The 18034-nt window shown below is 39.5% G+C and overlaps 1 pseudogene across 1 annotated transcript; it reads right to left on the bottom strand.

Moving 5' to 3' along the window:
* Positions 1–14545: 14545 nt before the first annotated feature.
* On the bottom strand, positions 14546–16793 carry LOC306661467 (la-related protein 4-like; annotated as a pseudogene). The gene has a single exon. The product of its transcript is annotated as a la-related protein 4-like (transcript).
* Between the last annotated feature and the right edge of the window lie 1241 nt (positions 16794–18034).

Below are 18034 nucleotides of genomic sequence, written 5' to 3'. Positions count from 1 at the left end.
ACCACAGGGCGTGAGTCTGACCCAACCCCCAGCATCCCCCAGGTCCTTCTCCAAAATGCCACCAACCAAGACATTGGGCAGTGGATTGCCCTCGTGTTCAGAGAAGTGCCAGGTCATCCCCTTCCCCCAGTGACTTACTGGGATTGGCAATGGATGACTGAAGGAGCCAGGGACTTTTACTCCTGATGACCATCACTGTTTAGGAGCCCCGGGTGACCCTTACAGTGGCAGGCAGAAAGTTCCCTTTCCTTATAGACACTGGAGCCACCACCTCAGTGCTGCGGGAGTTTTGGGGACCCACTTCCCCTGCCAGGTCCTCTCTTGTCAGGATACAGAGAAAACTATATCACCCCCCGACAAACCACTCCAAGAAGTTGCCATATCAGACCAATCTGCTTCACTCATTCCTTTTTGATAATTCCTATATGTCCCATTTCCCTACTGGGAAGGGATATCCTGACTAAATTGGGTGCCTCTATTTCCTTCTCACCTACCATGATCCTCCACCAAGACTCCTCTGCTGCTCCTCTTCTCATGACCTTGAACATAAAACTCAACCTGAGTCTTCATATCTCCTTCCTTCCTCCCTTGTTGACCCCAGGGTCTGGGATACCCACACACCCTCTGTAGCTATATGCTTGCCTGTACTCATTTGCTTGAAGGATCTAACATCCTACCCAGCTTGGGCCCAATATTCCCTTTCCCAAAGGAGCCTCTTAGAGCTTCAACCAGTCATCCAGGATTTAAGGCAGAAAGCCTTTCTGGGCCCCACCAACTTGCCTTATAACACTCCCATCCTGGCTGTTAAAAAGCCTAGTGGATCTTACCGTTTGGTGCAAGATCTCTATACCATCAACTGGGCAGTTGTCCCCATCTTCCCCATTGTGTCCAATCCCTGCACCTTGTTCTCCTCTATTCCCTCCTCCACCACATAATTTTCTGTTGGATTTGAAGGATGCTTTTTCACTCTCCTCCTTTATCCTGACTTTCAGGATCTCTTTGCTTTCACCTGGACTGACCCTCTCAAGTCTTTTCTTGGCTGACCTCGACAGTTCTCCCACAGGATTTTGGGACAGCCCTCACCTCTTTGGCCAAACACCGCCTCATGATCTTGCCTCTTACTGTCAACTCCTCCTCTCTTACAGTATGTTGATGATCTTCTATGTAGTCCCTCTCTTGAGGACTCCCAAGGAGACACTATTAAGCTTCTAAATTTTCTGGCTGACAGAGTGTACAGCTTTCTCAACCTCTAGTTATTTACTTAGGAGTCAGCCTCTCACCTGGAAACTCCTGCCTCTTGCTCTTCTGCATCTTCACTCACTCCCAAAGATACCTGCCAATATGTCCCCTTCGAGCTGATGTGTGGTCATCCCATCCTTCCCCTCTTCCTTCTCATATTCCTCTCTTAAACCACAGTCAGGCGTTCCTATAGGGTTATGCCAATTCCTCCCTGCCTAGACTGTTGTCTGGCCTCCTGGCTCGACCTCTTCAAATAGGAGGCCAAGTTCTTATCTCGCCTCCTCAGGAGGCCACAGCCCCTCTATCTTCCTATTGGCAGGGACCCCATATGGTGATTCTGGCTACACCAATGACTGTCAAGGTGTGAGATTTACCAGGATGGCTACACATTACTCAGGTTAAGCTCTACTCTCAATCCACAAACTCCTTTTCAGCTTCTAACCCTCAGGCTTCTTCCAATCAATACTTGGCCACCCCAGTGGGACCTCCGCCTCAGGCTGAAGGCCATCAAGCCCTCCACCCTTCTTCCCATTCTGGAGGCAAGGACTAGAACACCATGGTACAAGAGAACTACACCCAGCCATGAGGACTGGATTGCCAGCTACATTCTTGCCTTTCTTGCCATTCGCCCTGTCAATTTTTCTAACTATTGGATTTTATTCCTAATACATCTGTCCAGTTTGTATTATAGGACTATCAGGACCTTGTAAAGGATGAATCGGAACCTGGTTACACGTGCACTGCCATGTTATTGCCCACCACTCTGATACTTGACATGGTTCTGTCAGAATTGATGGTTCAACACTTGACACAGATCTGTTGAATACCTCTTGGGGGTTGTAGGCATGACATTCACCCACAAAAGTTTTGTCTTTCTACATTATCTATATCTTTAGAGTTAAATTATGAGAATTACTGGGAAGATTTTTATGGTATCAGGATATAAAATCATATAAGCTTTATATTACTTAGATAAATTAATAAATAATTAGGATATATTCAAAATTTGTGAGGGACCTGAGATTTCTTCATTATTTGAAGCTGTGAAAGTTATTTTTGAGATACATAGGGATCAGTTCCTCTGAGCTTTGATGTGGTATTTACAAAATTATTTGAATGAATTCTTTCTACAACCTATGTCAAGGCAGGGTTCATGGAAAGATTAGTTCGTCATGGGATCTATACTGTTTCAGAAATAAGTTAATCATTAGTTTAAATGTTACTTTAGCTTATGTTGTAATAAAGTGTTAGATGGAAAAAAATGTACTGTGGTCCTTGAAATGTACTGTTTTGTGTTCCTTGAAAGGGTTGCCATGCCTGCTTTGGTTCTCTGTGATGATTATATCTTGTTATGACTTAGAGGATGATCGAATTCATTCTAAATTCTTCTACTTAAAAAATATTTCCTTGTACTAATGCCAAAAAGGAAAGTATAAGAAGTTGTAAGCAAAATAAAGATTCAGATTCAGCTTCAGAACACTTGTCTCTTTTTGCTGTTTCTCTAACTCACCGATGCTTCCCATCCACCAGAGACCCCTGACTGCTGCTAGGGCTAATCCCCGGCAGTGTACTCCCTAGGGGAACTACCCAGTCCCCAAACCTCACTTACTGCAATGACATCTTCCCCTGAACCAATTCTACACCCCTGTACAGCAGGAAGCAGTCACTGAAGATGGATCTTTGCCCATATGCCCAAAAGGATCTTGCAAAAACAAAAATGGGGGGAATGTAAAGAACCAGGCTGCAGCTATTTCTCCCTGATTCTGCCCCCTCCTCACACTATTTTGTAATCTAGATTGTTAACTTGTCAGTCATTGGTCCAATTAGCCTAGGGGCTTTCACTATTTAAGGGTAATTTCCCTGTTACTTGTTCTTTTCTCTCTCACTTTCACTCACTCATTCTTGCCCTTCCTTTCTCTTTTGCCCTTAAGGGCAGACACTCTATTCATCTGCTAATAAAATCTCTTGTGTGAGTTCCCGTGTCTGGAGTGGTTTCTGGGTGCTTTCAAGATCAAATGACAGTGATTTTCAAGGTGAACATAAGTGATATTTCAAAATTCTCTGCATTAACTCAAATATTATTTAAAAATCTGCAAATTTTATGGTGATAAGCTTACTACTGATACTGCTACTATCTGGATTTGTTGCTAATAATTGAAGAAATGATACATTTCAGTAAGTGTAAAAATAAAGAGGTAATTATCTTGCCTTCCAAATCCATGGTATTCTTAAATTCTATACATGGATGTGCTACGTAGAATTTTTATGGTTAGGTCCTTTATTTCCTGGAGTTACTCCATGGTTACATTTCTTGAAAAGGGGACCATGCTGGATAGCTTAGGTTAGCAATCAGATGATCTTAAACTAGAGAGAGATTTTGTGGTCCCAGTATAATTACAAAAGCAAGCCTGGCACCATAGTGCTCGCCTGTAATCCCAGTTAGGAGGTTGAGGTAGGAGGACTGAAAGTTCATGGCCACCCTAGGCAATTTAGCAAGACCTTGTCCCAAAGTAAAATGAACTGAGGATGTAGCTCAGGGATAAAACACCCTGGTCCAATCTCAAGTACTGAAAAAAGGAAGAGATCAGATTTGATAGAGGGGAACGGAAGACTGAACACATTAAAATGAATTTAAACCACTATTCCTGAATTGACTATGTAGGGAACACACAGAAGTTTGAGAAGTAAATTCCACCAACAACCTAAATGAACTCTTCCCCAGAGCCTTCAGAAAGGAAAGCAGCCAGGAGGACACCTTGATTTAGACCTTGTGAAAACCCAGCTGAGCAACATTGTGCTCAGACTTTGGATTCAGAGAACTGAGATAAGTAAGTTTGTTTGTTAGGTACTGGAGATTGAATCCAGGGGTGCTTTATCACAGATATATCTGAGACCCTTTTTTTATTTTGAGACAGAGTCTCTCTGAGTTGCTGAGGCTTGCCTCAAAATTGTGATCCTCCTTTCTCAGCCTCCTGAGTCACTTTGATTACAGGTATGCACCACCAGGCCTGACCAAAAGTAGGTATCATTTGTTTAATCAGCTAAGTTTGTGTAATTTGTTTTGGCAGCAACAGAAAGCGAATATAATGGACTGTAGGATATAGCTCCTGCCCAAAAGAAAGTTCAAGGAAGAAAATGGAAGGAAACTGGATACATAAAGATCTGTGAATAGCTCTCCATGAGCCTGGACCAGCTAAATTATTACTGAGACAAGTAAATTTCTCCTTCTACAGTTGATCACATATCTGGAAATGAAAGAGCTTATCTGAAGTATAGTATGAGAAAAGAGATTCAGGACTAAAACATCCAAACTCCCACATTTAATGGTAAGGGAAGGGAATAAGCCTTAAAAAGACAATAATAACCAAGGGCAGAGAGGAAAAACTAGGAGAATGGTATGCAAAAGGCAAGGATACAGAACAGTTTCCATGAGTAAAATCTATTTGCTTCTGTAAAAGGTCATGTAAATAACCTTCAGATTTGACAAGATAATTGGAAACCTGAGCCCCAAAATCCAAAGGACCAAGAATAATGAAAATAATACTGAAGGAAACCAAAGTTGAGCCCACAGAGTGGCACATGCCTGGAATCCCAGCAACTTGGGATGCTGAGGCAGGAGGATCACAAGGTTTGAGGCCAGACTCAGCAACTTGGCAAGACCTGTCTCAAAATATAAGATAAAAAGGGCTGAGGATGTGGCCTAGTGGTAGTGCTTAAGTGCCCCCGGGTATAATCCCCAGTACTAGAAAAGAAAGAGAAAGAAAGAAAGAAAAACCAAAGTTGGATAACTTTTATAGAATGATTTCCAGGTTTACAATACAGTAACCAAGAAGTATAGTACCGGTGGAGGCAGGTATGGCACTGAGACTGGGTGTAGCTCCATGGTAAAGCTCCTCGCGTGCTCAAGGCCCTGGGTTATATCACAAGTGGGACACACACAGACGAAAGTATATTATTTGAGGAATAAGCGACCAAATCCCCCTAATCCTTAAGCACCTCAGTACTTCTCTCATTTAGCCATCTATTAATAAAAATACATAGGTTTTTTTTTTTTTTTTTTTTTTTTTTCTCTAGTTCGTTTTTGTTTTGTTTAAGCACTAGGGATTAAACCAGGGCCTCAGGAATGTTAGGCAGATGCTCTATCACTGATCTACACCCACAGCCCTTTGCATTATGTTTTGAGACAAAGTTGCCCAAGCCGGCCTGGAATTTGTGGTCTTCTGCTTCAGTTTCCCAACTAGCTGGGATTGCAGGTGTGTGCTACAGCGAGTGCCTGACATAGTGAGATTTTAGTCAGCATTTTATTATATAGCACATGGTACATTCTTCTCTGAGCACACTTGCTGTATTCAGCAAGTCATTCCTCCAACCATATGGTATCTATTCAGTTGTTAAAATACTAATGCTTATTAAAGCTTGGTAAGGAAGACCTTATTCAGGATCATTGCAATAAGTGTATGAATCACTGCAATGGTCTTGTAGTGGAGAAGAGCAGTTGGCTCAACTCTGAATACAGCACAGAGAAGTGGGAATTTATAGCCAAGGAGCATGGTGTGATCAGAGGGTGGGAGATTCTGGATAAAGCAATCTAACAGATTCTTGCTGAAGAAAAGACAAGTTGATCAGATATCCTGGGGTAAGATGAAGGCTGAAAAGCTTGATCGAATACAATGGTATGGATTCTTGCTAAATTTACTTACGAGGATTCTTTGATAAATTTCTTTTTATTAAAAAATTTTTTTCATACACATATATACAGTAATAATGTCTGTCTCATTCTATTGTCCTTCCCATCCCCACTGTCCACCCCTCCCCTCATTCCCTATACATGATCCAAAGTTTGTTCATTCTTTCCTACCCAATTCCCAGTATGGACCAGCATCTGCTTATCAGAGAAAACATTTGGCATTTGGTTTTTTGGGTTTGGCTTATTTCACTTAGTGTGATAGTCTTCAGTTCCATCCATTTACTGGCAAATGCCATAATTTCATTCTTCTTTAAGGCTGAGTAATATTCCATTGTCTCTTGAGTCATTGACTTTAACTAGCGGCAGCAGAATTGGACCTTTTCTGGTACAATCTCAAGGGTCCCCTCGGTCAAAACTAGCTTCACAAAAACAACAAATTGTTACTTGCTTGCTTCACTTTCATTCTCTCATGAATGCAAAAAGGAGTTTTGCAGAGACTACGTGGAATATGGCAGTGTAACAGATTAAACCTATGACAGATAACGGATATGGCAGTCCAGCAGGCGTCTAGTTGGCGAGACATCAAAGAGATTTACAAAAATGTAAAATAATGCCTCTTTTTGCATTGAAAATTTGGGGGTGGGTTTGGAATATACTTTTTTTCTTTAAATTAAAAATGTGTGTGGAATATTACTCAGTCTTAAAGAAGAATGAAATTATGGCATTTGTAGATAAATGGATGGAACTAGAGAATATCACACTAAGTGAAATCAGCCAATCCCCAAAAACCAAACGCCAAATGTTTTCTCTGATAAGCCGATTCATGGGGTGGGGGTGGAGGGTAGGAAGGAATGAAGGCACTGTGGATTGTGCAAAGGGGAGTGAGGAAAGGCATGGGGCCGTGGAGATGGGAAAACAGTAGAATGAGACAGACATGATTACCCTATATGCTTGCATGATTACACCGCTGGTGTGACTCAGCACTACGTACAGCCAGAGGAATGAGACCTTATGCTCCATTTGTGTACAATGTGTCAAATGCACTCTATTGTCATGTATAACCAATTAGAACAAGTAAAATTTTTAAGTAAAAAAAGTGGGTCTGGGGTTGTAGTGCAGTGGTAGAGCACTTGCCTAGTGTGCGCAAGACACTGGGTTCAATTCTAAGCACCACGTATAAATAAATAAAATAAAGATCCATTGACAACTAAAAAAACATTTAAAAATAAATGAGTGATTTACATTTATTGGCAGTGTTTTTCTCCATATTTTTATTGGTGCATTGTTGTACATAATGGTGAGATTGATTGCTACATATTTGTACACACACACAGTGTAACAATAGGATTGGGCCAATAGTATTCCCCGGTTTTTTTTTTTTTTTTTTAATATGTACTGACTTCGTGCATGCTAGACAAGCACTCTGTTACTGAGTTACATCCCCAGCCCTATTGTCACTATTTTAAAAATCTATTTGCAAATATTTCAGCATCCTCTCACCGCCCTGCTTACCTGCATTGGGGAATGAACCCCAGGGTTCTTCACAAGGAAGCTACATCCCCATTTTAATTTTTAACTTTCATTTTGAGACAGGTTCTCACTAAATTGCTGAGGCTGACATGTGGTGTGTGATCCTCCTGCCTCAGCTTCCGGAGCAGCTGAGATTACAGGCATATGCTACCATCTGGAATATTCTAGAGTTTTTAGTATTAATTTGTAATACATATAGTGTACATATATATGAACTATAAGAAAAAGTTCAGCCGGGTGTGGTGGCACACACCTGTAATCCCAGGGGCTTGGGAGGGTGAGGCAGGAGGATCATGAGTTCAAAGCCAGCCTCAGCAATTTAGTGAAGCCATGAGCAACTTAAAGACCCTGTCACAAAACAAAAATAAGGGCTGGTGATGTGGCTCAGTGGTTAAGTGCTCCTGGGTTTAATCCCCAGTATTAAAAGAAAAAGTTTATTAGAGTCCTCAAAGATGAGTAAGAATTGTGTCCTGAGCAGGAAACATTTGAGAACTGCTACTAAAACAGCTTTCTGTCCATTCATGGTGCAGCACTCCCTGTCTACCATAATGGGGGATTTCCTGTTGAGTTTCTTCCATTCCATGTCAAGAGATTAGATTCTTCCATCAGAGTATTTGACTTTGGGTTCTGCCTTTAATGGTTCTCAGTGTAATCGTTGACCTCGAGTTTTGTTTTGATTCAAAAGTCTTAAATAAGTGCATAGTGTTGTCATTGGAGGTGGTCTGAGGAGGTTCAGGAGCGGGGGACCTGAACTCAGAATGACAGGGTCCTTGACAACTACTGTAGAAAAGAATTCCTAAATGTGAGAGACATTGGACACAGATTTATTTAGGAAAACAGGGCGTGCACGTTCAAGGGAGAATGTGGGCCATCTCTCAGCTACATCTTGGGGGTCTTGAACCCAGACAGTCTATCATGAGCTACATTTCCAGCTCTTTTTACTTTTTATTTTGAGGTAGGTTCTCCCTAATTTGCCCAATTTGGCCTTGAACTCATGATCCTCCTGCCTCGGCCTCCCCCTTCTCTGCTGAGAAACAGGTGTGCACACCAGCTCCTTGGGCTTTTCTTTTAAAGGAAGCTTGGGTGAGGGTGGGTGTGGGAAGGCACGTAGTGATGATGTCAGTTTGGTCATCACTAGACTATGGTGGTCTGGCAGTTCTATGGGAAACACACTCACCTGTCCAAGCCCAAAGAACGGAGTAAGAGACAAAAGGTACAGCAAAAACGAGGCTTTCCTTTAATGCGGGTCTTGCATGATCGCGTGCGTGGTGATCAGGGACCCACAGGTTGGGTACAACCTGCGTTTTATCCCCTACTGTGCAAAGTCCCTCCCCCAGTTCCTCATTGCCTGAGTCTTATGGGGTGTACGATCTTCTGGAATGTCACCTAGGTTTTACTGCCTCCTATTGGGTTATTGTCAGGACTGCCTTCTTGAATAGGAGTAAGTTGGCAAGTTTAACTCTTTTTATTTATTTACTTTTTAATTTTTTAAAGTTGCAGATGGACACAATATCTTCATTTTACTTATTTATTTATTTCTGTGTGGTGCTGAGGATCAAACCCAGTGCCTCACATGTGCAAGGCAAGTGCTCTACCACTAAACCACAACCACAGCCCAAGTTTAATTAATTTTATTATGCATCACACAAGATGTCACACATCCCTTCAGCCCTATTCTACGCCTAACCTGTTCCTCCTAGTGCTGAACCTGGAGCAGGCTTACCAGGACCGGTCTTAGTGAGGAGCTGTAGTCCAGGTCCTTGTCCGTGGTGGCGGTGATCGCAGGGGAGCACAGAGTCAGGCGTTCTCTCTGAGGTCCTCCAGTTCTGCTCCTGTTTTGCTGCTCCAAAGGCTTGGGGCTTAGTGCAGTTTATATGTCCTGATTGTGGATTTCCACCCCATGGTTACACCCATCTGGTGTCCTCAGTGTGTCTCGATAAGCTGGGCTGAACCTTGGCTTGCCCATTCAACCACACCCATGGTGTCCAGCCTAGGCCTAGACAGATAAGTAAACTCTGGTGAAGCACCAGGCTAGCTTAACACTAAGTGTTAAGTAACTATTTCTAACATGCTCACCACAGTTTTCTTTAAAGAACTATTCCTTTAGTTGTCCCACCTCCCTTTGCTTCCCTTTATTCTCTTGTGGTGGGAAAGCCCTCTTGGATTGAGAGCCTTTTGGCACCTACACAGCTTCTCTCTGTTGGTCAGGTGGTGCTTCTCACCTCCTGTTGGTCAAGGGGCTGTGAATTTTTCCCCTGGGGTGTCAAGGGCTTGTACCTTTTCATTCTGCTCTCCTCTCCAGCTGCTTTTCTTACATCCCTCTTCATTTACGTAAAGCTCAGTACTGTGTTCTGAAAATGGACCGCCAGAACTTCCATTCTCACAGTCCTCAGAATCTTCAGGTTGAAGCCTTCTTTAGGGATCTGATCACGAGATAACATTGGGGAGACACTTAATGGGGGTTTTTGGGGTTTTTTTTTTGCTTTATAATAATTTTATTATTTTTTCTAATTTTGTTACTTTAATTTCCCATAGCACCTTGGCAACACTAAAAACAAATACAAGGATGTACTCATTTAACATTTTATGAAAGAGCATGTGTCACACCATTTTTTTGGAGGGACAGCTCTGAAAACAAAAACAAACCTAAGCAATGGACAAACTAGAACCCAGATAACTGGTTCTGATCCTCCAGTATTTAAGATATGCCATTCAAGGGACACCTTAAACAGGTTTTATTTTTAAGGGAAAAAAATCTAATCTTGATGTGGATAATTCTTTTATATAAACTAATCAGTGTTATGTGTTACAACTGAAAATAAAAACATTTAATACACAGCCTGTAGATAAATATCTGAGCTCCACTTTTAGGAGATGTCTACTATAAATTCATAAAAAGCTCTTATCTTTTAAAAATAAACAAAGTTATTTAATAATCTGGTGAATTTCAAAATAATTTATTTTCAATTTGAAAACAAAATTTCTTTCAACTTAAAATGTCTTCATTCAGCTAATGAAAATGAAATGTCCACATGTCTTCTTCAAAGCTCAGACTTGCTACAAAAACATGCCAAAAAATTCTAAATTTGAACTAGTGGCCATCAAATTTAAGGAACTATTTTTAAAAATTAAAAAAAATCCATTATATATTATAGCTAAGAATTTATAAAAATACCCAAAAGGAATACACTGTCTCTCTTTTGAGCTTTATCTTTTCCATAAAAAAAAAAAACAAAAACCTATTACTTTTAAAATATGGTTAATATATATTGCCAATACAAATATCAGTGACTCAAACCCAGGGTTTTTCAACTGTGTCAAGGTAACCCAGTGGACATTTAAGGCAGGAGACTAATTATTAAGGCCATAACTAATAAAACTAGAGAAAATGTTCAATAACTTTTAAATACTATTTCCTGTTTCAGCAATATTCTTGTTTTCCTTTACACTAGTGAAGATGCTAACATTCCATCATTAAACATTTTTTAAAGCAAATGTGGCTATTTAAAAAGAAAAAGGAATGTGAAACAATATTCAAGCTAAGTTAAGGAACTTTAGGAACCAAAAATAAGTTAGTTTTTGTTTGTTTGTTGTTGTTTTTTGTTAGTTTTAATTTGAAGAACTGGGGATCAAACCTAGGGCCTTACTAATGCTAGGCAAGTGCTCTGCCACTGAGCTGCATCCCCATTCCCTGTAGAAAACAAAAATAAATTAGAATTCTTTTTGTTTTTTGATCACCTAAAGATTAAGCACATAAGAGACAACTACTCCCTATCAATGAAAGACCTATCTTCCTTTAAAATGAAGGTGAAAGAAATTTTTTTGGAAGGATCATTTTTTTAAACGCCAGTGTCTATATATTAGCAAAACTAGGATGACCAAGATTGGAGACAGACCCTAGATATTATGAAAACCTTAATTATCAGGATTACAAAATAGAGGCAGGTTTTCCAATGTCTCTATGTACCTTCTACATGAAGTAGAAAGTGATCAACTTGTATGACTGTATCATACATTCAATATAATTCTATCTACTTTCAGCCTCCAACAGCTCAAGGAAATGTTAGGCCACAAGGATGAAGAGAAAGAAAAGAAAAAAATTGAGATTTCAATCCTTCTATCTACAGAAGCAATAAGTAGTTGAAGTATAATAAACACCCACCTTCAGCAATTAAAACTAATGCTGGGAAAACAAGCCAACAGTTTCACACAACTCAATGGTATCAATACAAACATTAAATCTGCTTCAATAAAATAAGTGCTAAACACATTCTGTGAATATATTATATATATATGTAATATATATATATATATATATATATATACACACACACTCACACACACATTCATCCCTATACATCCCATCAAATGGGAACTACTAGATGTACTAAGGTAAATTAAATCACATTTTATTATTTATTTATTTATGTATTTGCGGTCCTAGGGATTGAACCCAGGGCCTTATGCTTGTAAGGCAAGCACTTTACCAACTGAGCTATCTCCCCAGCCCTAAATTACATTTTATGAAAAATAAAAATGGGGCTGTGGAGATAGCTCAGTTGGTAGAGTACTTGCCTCGCAAACACAAAACCCTGGATTCAAGTCCCCAGCACCACAAAAATTAATAAATAAACATTAAAAAAAATTTATAAAGAATGGTCATGTTTGCTCAAAAAAAAGGTCATGTCTTTAGCTTTTTTACTTTCAATAACATTTGAAGAAAAAGCAAGAATATGATTGCTTTCTTTAAAAAGAACTCCTGTCTTGTGTTTCAATTATAACCTTTAGGAGGTAGGGGGTATACCTCACTGATAGAGTGCTTGCCTAGCTTGTGGGAGGCTCCGGTTCAATCCTCAAAAGCAGAAAACAAACAACCCTTTAGAATTTAGAAGTTGGTGGACTAATAAATCACATAAGCTTACAAGTAAAATGAGCCTACCTCTGTGACACATTGTTTAAAAAAAATTAATGCTTCATTTTAAGTGTAATAATTAAGTTTATAATCCTTACCAAGTGATTTTCACACAATGTTTATTAAGTCCAATGTACTCACAAGGATTTAACACTTTAAATGTTTAATTTCTGCCAACTGAAGCATTATCTAAGTACACCAAAATAAGCACTTTTATTATAGATGTAAGCCAATGATTAGTAATCCTTTTTTTCAAACTGCATAAATATATTATACCATGTTATCAATTCACCAAATCAAAAACAACTGCCAAACTGAATAAGTTACAAAGAAATAATAATTCTGGCTTGTACAGAAATATGCAGTGTTTTCAAATTAAACGACTAATACAAATCTCCAAAGCTTAGAGTTGGAAGATGAGTTTCACAGTAATGTAATTTTAACTTCCATTTACATTCATTTTAATATATTACTAAATGTTTATTCTATGTCACAATGGTGCTTTCCAGTGTTCACAATTTACAGTTTCAATTTGTACATATGTAACTCACTAACATAAGGGACAGTTCTTCCTGTTACAAACTATCCCTAAGAAGAAAAATAAAACCCCTCCCTACATAGAACTCTGAACATGGTATGACTTAAAACAGATTAATGCAACATGGTTTTTAATATTTTAGCCATTTTCTAAATACCAGCATGTAAATTTGCCTATTTAATATATGACAGCTACAACTTCATTCACTGAGAAATTATGCATTAATTTTATTCAACCATCTTTATCACCTTATCATAAAAATCTCTTGCTGTTTCAGTGAATTCCAAACTGTGTGTTTTTATATATATATATATTTATATATATATATATATATAGTTTTTTTTTTTTTTTTTTTTTTTGAGAAGAGGAAGGAAGCAAGGTGACAAATATACTGTAAAGGAAAGTTTTCCCCAAATTAAGCCTTTATAAAAATTTTCTCTTTACTTCTATACTATTTAACACTTAAAAAAAGTCAGTTACATTATTCCAATAAACAAATATATTACTGAATGGTCAATCTGTTCCACCTTTCTGGGACTAAAATTCTGAGTATGTGAACAGAAGAATAAAATAATTCAACATAAAATTTCCAAATTTATAACCTTTATATGATTTGACTGAACTAGTTAAAGCAGACAGAAATATACAATTCAGTAGGTGGTTGGTTGTTTTGCTTTTCTGGGTAGGTAGTCAAAAAACAAAGAGTAACAAATGAAGTAGCAAAAAAGTTTTGTTTCCCATCTTAAAGAGGTGGGATGGTGGATCACAGGGTAGTTTAAACCTCTAAAATCCACTTGACCTATCACTTCAGGTCCAAGATGAAGTTTTTTGAATAGCCCCCATTCTTTCCTTGAGTATCAAAGTGATTGGTAGTCACATCTCTAAGTACAATCAGAATTTAACAGCCTGTTGAATGAAATATTAATAAAATTGAAAAGACAGACTAAATTTCAAACTAGAATAGAATGTAATACTCAAGTATTACATTCAGTTTTCAAATCATCTACTAACATGACAACAGATTTGGCTTAAATCACTCTTGCACACACTCATACTCACAGACACCCCAGTCACTCATCTGCTTTGCAACACAAGGCCATATAATCAGAGATGACATTCTCCAAGCCAAACTTTAAATAGATTTTAAAAAGTAATTTCTAATTTTTACAGAAATGCTTCTTCAAAAAATATTTTTTCTCACTCCCTCATCTCCTATACTGAAGGATGTATACTGGTTTTTGTTGTTGTTGTTGTTATTGTGTTTTGTTTTGTTTTTTAAAATTTCTCAAGCTAAATCTGAACCCTCAAAATTGATTCCAGGCAGAAAATCTTTGTAAATTAAAATTGAAAATGAAAATAGAAAAATTATATTTTATATATGTGCGTGTATGTGTGTGTGTTTGTGTGTGTGTGTGTGTGTGTATGTATTTATACTGATTGGAATCATCCAGCGTTTTAAAATCACTTTAGAGATGAATTTTGGGATTCTATTCCTCACAACCGCAAAATCCACAATGATTTAAGGACAGACTTTGTTTCCTTCCTGGCTATCCACTCCCCTCCCAAACAGTACAATATAGCCACAGTTCAAGTTTAATGGGAAGAGAGAAAGTTTTTGAATAGTTTTGTTTTTTTAATTTTACTTTGGCAATCTGGGTGGCACATAATGCTCTTTGCCATTATGTGGAGTCACTCCCTGAGGTATAGCCTATGGCTAAACTAGTGTCTCTGTTCCCTGATTTTTCCAGCTGCTCCCCTGGGAATGGCATTGCCTTGGAAGCCAGAATAATCCTTACTAGCCCTTGCTTCTGGCTTCTCATGTGATTTTTCAATGGACTTCTCAGGAACTCCAGTCTCTTCATTTTTGGTGGGAGACACAACACTGGAGCCAAGTTCCCATAGTGACTGCACAAGAACTGGAACTTGCTCTTTAGGGGGCTTCTGGCATACTTCAGCATAACTTAACTTCCGAGGTTCCTGTAGGGTCACAGCTGCAGATGCATTTATGTTACTATTATGTGGTGAAGCAGTACTTGCCCATGATGTCTTTGCAGTGCTTGGAGAAGAAACTGGTATAGTCATCTGATTGAGAACGTCCTTCTGAACAGTGGATTCCTCTTTCAGATCCTTTTCTTGCTGAGTTGTGCTTAATGCAAGAAGCTAAACTGTATATGGAGGACTGGTACTCATATCAAGTTGCTGGGCAGAAGTGCAGTCTGTTTGCAGTCTCTGCAGGCACTGGGCAACTAACTCTCAAGTCTTCATCATCCTTTTCTTTGTAGACACCTTTAACAACATCACACATTCTGTTCTCCAAAATCAGTTCACCTGGCATTCTTGATGAACTGACAGGTAGTGGAGGAAAGTTTGAAGCTACTAAGTCAAACTTTGGTGTTAGAGCCTTTGTTTCAGCTGTTAAAAGATGGGGTTTTGGGACTCTGTCATCTTCTCGTAGTCTTCGACCTCTGAAAACAGTTCTCCTGCCCTTATCATAGTCCCCACTCTGTTCCACTTGTAAAACAGGAGTCTCCTTGGGGAAGTTGAGTTTGCTCTTGATGCCCTGTTACCGAAGGGTTGTACCGTTCAGGTGGAAAGTTCCTTGAACTAAATCTGTTCAATGATCCATCTCCCAGTGACACAGACCCTTTGTTGAATGTTCTGAACCACTGGATGACCTCAAATGAGGATTCACGTGATTTTTTTGGAATGGTTGACCAATATTCAAGCAGCAGCATTTGTTTTATAAGATCCTGGTGAAAAAAAAAAAAAAAAAAAAGATCCTGGTGAATTAAAGCCATTCCCAAAACTACCATTGGGAAAGGGAGCCAGTGGCGTTTCAAAGTAGGGTGCAGGACTTGGAGACCAAGACTGAGGCACAATACTATGGACTGAGTGCTGTTGGTGGGGATTATAGACAGGCTGCATAAAGACTGGTGAGGCATACCGTGTTGAGTTTGAATGGGCTGACTATACATACCAGAATTCATTAATCGATAACCATCCTTAGCAAAAAAAGTGTTGATGGCTTTTATCCTTGCTGTGATTGGCTTGCCCTGAAATGTTTTAACTTCCTCTCTTAAGTATTTAAAAGCCAGTCGTGCATCTGTGTCTGACTGAAAAGTGATATACCAGTTGCTATTGTGTGCAAACTCACAGCTTATCACTTTGGGGCAGTTTTCACTTTTAAACAAAGCTTTCACTTCCTCTACTGGTGTTGTTCCAGGAATCTCTCTGAGAATGACAATACAATGCTTATGACTTGGTCTCACCTTCTCACCCTTCTCATCAACTTGTACCATAGGAGAAGATCTCACCACTTCAAGAATTAGATCAGGATCTGTGGTCATCCTTTTTATTTCTTCCATGTTGGCAATTGTCCAAATTGAGACGAACTGATCACTACCCATCTGAGAAGTCAAATAAAGATCCTTTGACAAGTTTTCTCGTGAAAAACAAAATTCTAATTGTTTCTTTAGACATTCTTTTAGGTCTTCTGTAGAAATTGCTGAACTTCTTTCTCCAGAAAATCCTATATTTGGTAACTCAGCTCTTCAGGCCCTAGTATCATTCCATCAGTTGATTCTTCAATGCCTGTAGTGTTTCTTGTGGTTTCAAAAGATGGAGAATACATTTCTTCATATTCCTTACACATAGCTTCTGAAAGCTCAGCATTTCCTTCAGGATGAGACCCTGATGTGGCTGCTGTTTCATGCTAAGAGCTTTCGGTTCCATGAGTTACAGGAGTGGCATCAGGAGTTCCAAGAGGAACTTCTTGCCATACGTTGGCATCAGGATTTAAACCAGTTCCTTTAGATGTCACCTGCTCCACGAAGAGCAACATGTCTTCCTCCTCTCAGCCCAATCGTTCCCACCGGGGCGACTCCAACTGGCACCACTTAATGGGTTTTTGAATTTTTTTTTTTTTTTATTTGTTCTAATCAGTGTATACATGACAGTAGAATGCACTTACACATTTTGTTAAATCACACGTAAATGGAGTATAATCTCTCACTTTTCTGATTGTTCATAGGTAGATCACATTGGTCATGCAGTCACTTATTGGTTTTGTATCTCCTTTTGCTCAGTCTGTTCTGAACATACACACATTTGTGGGCTAAGTAATAGGGCCCAGGGCAACTTTCCTGGGTGACTGAATTGCCAACATCAAGACTGTGAGTGAAGATCTGCAGACTTCCCAGAACCCTGGGAGTGCCTGGCCTGGGAGAGGCACTGGCTTGGGAAGTGACAGGCCTGGAGGAAGACAGGCTTCACTGGTTTGGGGAGTGAAGGAGTGAGGAGCTTTAGTACAAGGTGCTTAGATTGTGGTCTCCTTGTCCTTCTGCCTGCTTCCTTTCTGCCTGTCTTATTATTTTTCCTCTCCTACCTCAGGCTGATATAATGCATTCATGATTAGAAAGTGTTAAGGAACCAGTTTTTTGTTGTTGTTGTTGTTTGTTTGTTGTGGTGCTGGGTGTCACCGTCCAGCGGGACATAAAAACACGTACACCTCAGATTGTCATGAAGGAGCTTTTTTTTAATTCAGATAACACCCTCTATATATATGCAGTCTCATGCATAAGCAATTTCGATCAGATATGTCCACCCAATCCTGTTTAAGGTCAAGCAATCACGAGCTCAAGCATACATGTAGCCAATTGTAATAGCTTCCTGTTTTTCTCTAGGCATACCAAGCACACCCTTTGGCTCCCTGCCAGCCCACAGCTGGGGATTGAACTCAGGGCCTCTTCTATGCAGCCTGTGCTCTACCATGAATGTTTTAGTCAGTTCTTTCGCTTCTGTGACTGAAAGATCCTGATCAGAACACAATTGTAGAGGATGAAAAATTTATTTGGGTGGGCTGGGGATATAGCTCAGTTGGTAGAGTGCTTGCCTTGCAAGCACAAGGCCCTGGGTTCAATCCCCAGCACTGCAAAAAAAAAGAAAAAGAAAAAAAAATGTATTTGGGGGCTGATGGTTTCGAGGTCTCAACCCATAGACAGCAGGCTCCATTCTTCAGGGCTCCAGGTGAGGCTGAATATCATGGCAGAAGAGAGTGGTGGAGGGAAGCAGCTCATGTGAGGATCAGCAAGCAGAGATAGAGAGAGACATTCCATTCTCCAGATACAAA

This window comes from Sciurus vulgaris (assembly GCF_902686455.1).
Source record: "Sciurus vulgaris genome assembly, chromosome: 5".
In the NCBI taxonomy this organism is placed as follows: domain Eukaryota; kingdom Metazoa; phylum Chordata; class Mammalia; order Rodentia; family Sciuridae; genus Sciurus; species Sciurus vulgaris.
Note: the sequence above shows the minus strand (reverse complement) of the source record. Positions and strands in the feature narration are given on the sequence as shown.